At 41.7% G+C, this 4,237-nt stretch overlaps 1 long non-coding RNA gene across 1 annotated transcript; it reads left to right on the top strand.

Annotated features, from left to right (window-relative positions):
• Nucleotides 1-334: 334 nt before the first annotated feature.
• LOC102901948 lies at nt 335-3,797 on the top strand. Its single transcript, XR_890254.3, has 3 exons — nt 335-393; nt 664-1,038; nt 3,310-3,797. It is a non-coding gene; the product is annotated as an uncharacterized LOC102901948 (long non-coding RNA).
• The last annotated feature ends 440 nt before the right edge of the window (nt 3,798-4,237 follow it).

The raw sequence follows: 4,237 nt of genomic DNA, 5'->3' as shown, positions 1-4,237 counted from the left end.
TAGATGAGGGTACAAAATTCTATACAAAGAACATGAGGCAAGGGCTCCCACAAAGATTTATTAAGTTACTACACTCCTCGAAGGACCTAGCATAATGTAATTCATGTCCAATTTTTTGTCAGCTACAGGGATCAAGGACGGTTTTCTTTAAAAAAAATTTTTTTTTAACGTTTTATTTATTTTTGAGACAGGGAGAGACAGAGCATGAACAGGGGAGGGTCAGAGAGAGGGAGACACAGAATCTGAAACAGGCTCCAGGCTCCGAGCTGTCAGCACAGAGCCCGACGTGGGGCTCGAACTCACGGACCGCGAGATCACGACCTGAACCGAAGTCGGCCACTTAACTGACTGAGCCGCCCAGGCGCCCCAAGGACGGTTTTCTTTAAAATGATGGTGAGTCAAGATTTTCATCCCTTGGTTTTACCTGCCAAGTAAATAAAATAAAATGGTAGCTTATATAAACAATTGTTTTTCACTAAACTCATCTTCTTTTAACTTAAATTTTAATGAAAAGAATATTTAAAAACTCCCAGTTTTTTACTTTGTGAATAAATCTGCCATATGCCAGGACGTGAGCTGATATTCCTAATGAAGTCAGCATTTCTGGCTTGCTTGAGTTGGAGAGAAAAGTTTTAAATCTTTCTCCTGTTCTTGATCCCACAGGTGGGATCTCATATGGCCATGTTCAAGATCAGTGACGTTTTCAGAAAAGAGTAAGAATCGATGCAACTGCAGTGGGAAGCCTGGAGCAAAGCCTGAGGGTCAAGTTTGACAGAGCTCAGGACTGCTCTGGATGCATGACAGACCTTGGCTTCACCAGACCCCAAGCATGACCTCATTTTCTCATAGAGAAATGCTTCTTTAGCAAGGACCTTACAATCTTCTATGTAAAATAAAAATTGTCCTTCTTGGATATATTCCTGCTGGAGTCCTGAAAAGCTGGAATTCGTTTCGAACACCATATATATCTAAGTTGTTTGAAGATATTGTTTCAAAAAGATGCCTCAGGAACCACTTAAGAAGAATACTCAGCTTCAGGTCCAGCACGCTTGGCTTTAAATGCTTGACAGCCTTGCCCTGCCCCAAATTTCTCACTCCATTCTCACCATTTTCTAGAATACTAACCTCTCCAACTTTCCTCTTTTATGCCTTCCCATCAGCATAGTTTTATTTACTATTGCTTGCATTTTTCCTACATGTCTTTAGTAATTTGACGAAGGCCTTTTGGGAATGCCTCCGGCTCCATGGTCCTTGTGCTTTATGGAGCCTCTGCTCACCACCCAACCTTTCTGGCCTCTTGGGCAGAGCCCAGACATAACGTGGGGGGTCCCTGAAGAGGCTATGTATGAACGATAAAAAATGACTAACCCCAATTAACTAGACAACTTAAAATTAACTTTCATTTGACCTCTAATTCATCTGTATCGGTGTCTTTCAGTTGTCTCTATCTATAAAGTCCAGGTACATTTCTTCAGTATTCCACTGGCTGGAAAGACGGAGGGAGGGCAGGCAGTGTATGTAAACAGCTCAGCAGCTGCTGGAAAATCTTGATGGGCATGCTGTCAGTCTCCTTTGCTATTTCCCCCTAGCTCTGATTGTGGCTCTGAATTCTTTAAAGACTAAAGAGAGATTCTTGTGTTTGACAACTAAACTAACAGCTCGACGAGGGAAAAAAGACTGCTGAAATCTGTCAATGAATGTTGCTAACATATGTTGCATTTATGGACAGGGAGAACACTAGACCTAGCAAGTCTTTGGAAAGATGTGTGAGCTGGCTGACAGCTGTGACATCTCAGCACAACAAGTTAAAGTAACACTGAGCAGTGGGTTGTGTCCAGTGAGACTTGGTTGGCCACAGATGACAATTCTTCTCCCTGAGCTATTTCTCTAGTGTCGATGATTAATATCAAATGTCGGGTAAGGCTCACTTCCAACAATAAGGTTGAAGCTACACTCAGTTAACAGAGCATAGGATTTTAGTTTTCCATAGCTCACTCAAGCCATCCAGGCCCTTCCTAGGGGGTTATCCCCAGGATGAGTTAGATAAAAGGAGAGCTGCAAGGCTCTGCTTCCAGAAGCAAAGCTTCAAGCAGTGCTCGACGGAAGCAGATACTTATTACTTGCATGAGGAAAGGTGGAACAGGCATTTTTTGGCCAAACGTGTTGGGTAGACTAAGATTGAAGATTGAGGGATAAACTCAGGTGGATCCTGGAGGACACACAATCGTGGAACAAATAGTTTCACTGAAAACCAAAGTTTAGATACATATTTTCAGGGTAAAGAGGAGGTTCTTTGACTTTAGGTGTTGATGCATATATTCTGCAATATAATTGACCATAAATGTAGGTGTGTGTGTGTGCGCATGTGTGTGTGTTTATACATTTTTCTTGTTTTTGATGCCTATCGTAGACGGGGTGTGTAAGCATAAGAAAAATAAAGTGTATATATTTCTTTTGCTAAGGATATTTTTATAAGAGATGTTTAAAATCAGAAGTGTTAATTTTACATTGTGTGTATAGAAAACATAGATGGTTTTCTATCTTTTGTCTCCAGATATGGGTTATTTGTGAGCCTTAAAGCATGAGTGCATTTCTGCTTCAGCTGATCACACTTTTGGGGGGCAGCTGGGGGGCACAAAAGTGTGGAGGGGCATCTGGGTGGCTCAGTTGGTTAAGCGTCTGACTTAGGCTCAGGTCATGATCTCTCAGTCTGTGGGTTCCAGTCCCGTATCGGACTCTGTGCTGACAGCTCGGAGCCTGGAGCCTGCTTTGGATTCTGTGTCTCCTTCTCTCTCTGCCCTCCCCCACTTGTTCTCTCTCTCTCTCTCTCTCTCCCTCTCCCTCTCTCTCTCAAAAATAAATAAACATTAAAAAAAATTAAAAAAATAAAACAAAAGTGTGGATAATAAAAAATAATATAGAAATACAAAGTCAATATTAAATAAATCCCTATTATAAATAAAGGGACTGTGGTTTCTGGTGAACGGTTTAACATGCATCACAGAACGGGAATTTGAATCTGAGAGCACCTGGATCTGTGCTTACAGTGCTTTAGTCAGACAAGATCGCTGTGTAACATCAAACGCCAATGGGATCTTTGATGGTTGTAGGACACGTCAATGCATTTTTGTATGCCCAGAAGTGGCAGTGAGGGTTCGATCGGTTTTGAAACTAAGTTTACGTGACACCAAAATTAGCAATTAAAAATTAAAAAAAAAAAATTCAGTCTCTTTTCCTTCTATTTTTTTCAACAATTTTAAACAAGTTAGCTGTTAATGACTTTAATGGGATGTTTTTGTTTTTACGTAGATCCGTTCTGTAACGTTGGCACACACCAAGGAGCCAGAAGCTATGCGTTTCTTTTTTCTGGAGCACTCATCTTTTTGGTATGCTGGCACAATTGTTTGCAAGCTCTCATCATCATGGGGAAGTCATCTATTAAGAACCATCTGCTGAAGAGAATTCCAGTCCCTAATATTACATCGCTGCTGGACCTGTCCATGTGCTTCCCCACTGCCCACCACTACCTTTCTCACGTTGCTTCTTTGTGTCTGTGCATGGAGAACAAACAAATGTACGGGATTTGTTTTACTTAAGACTTAGCGTGGTGGAGCTAAAAGTGTAGTTCACTGCCTCTCAAACGTCAACGTGCAGAGGAGTCACCTGAGACTCTTATTAAAATGCAGATTTGGGGCGCCTGGGTGGCTCAGTTGGTTAAGCCTCTGACTTCAGCTCAGGTCATGATCTCATGGTTTTTGGATTCCAGCCTTGAGTCGGGCTCTGTGCTGACAGCTCAGAGCCTGGAGCCTGCTTCGGATTCCGTCTCCTTCTCTCTCTGCCCCTTCCCCTGTTTGTGCTCTATCTCTCTGGTTTTTCAACTTCCACTCTGTTGACATTTTGGGCTGAATAATTCTTTATTGTGAAGGAATGTTTTATGCATGACACGATGTTTAGCAATATTCCTGGCTTCTCCTGACTTCTACTGTAGTGTTCTCTCCCTCTAGTCATGACAGTGAGAATTATCTTCCAACATCGCCAAATATCCTTTGGGGATAAAATCACCCCAAGTTGAGAACCACTAGGGTAGGGGTTATCATGAAGGATTCTGGATTAGAATGCTTGGATTCAAATTCTGGCTTACTTACTGTATGAGTGGCCATAGGCAATTTATATAATTTTTCTGAGCCTTAGTTTTCTCCTCTATAAAATGGGGATAATAATAGTATCTACCTTAGAT

This window comes from Felis catus, chromosome B1, assembly GCF_018350175.1.
Source record: "Felis catus isolate Fca126 chromosome B1, F.catus_Fca126_mat1.0, whole genome shotgun sequence".
In the NCBI taxonomy this organism is placed as follows: Eukaryota; Metazoa; Chordata; class Mammalia; order Carnivora; family Felidae; genus Felis; species Felis catus.
This window is presented reverse-complemented; position numbering and strand designations above follow the sequence as displayed.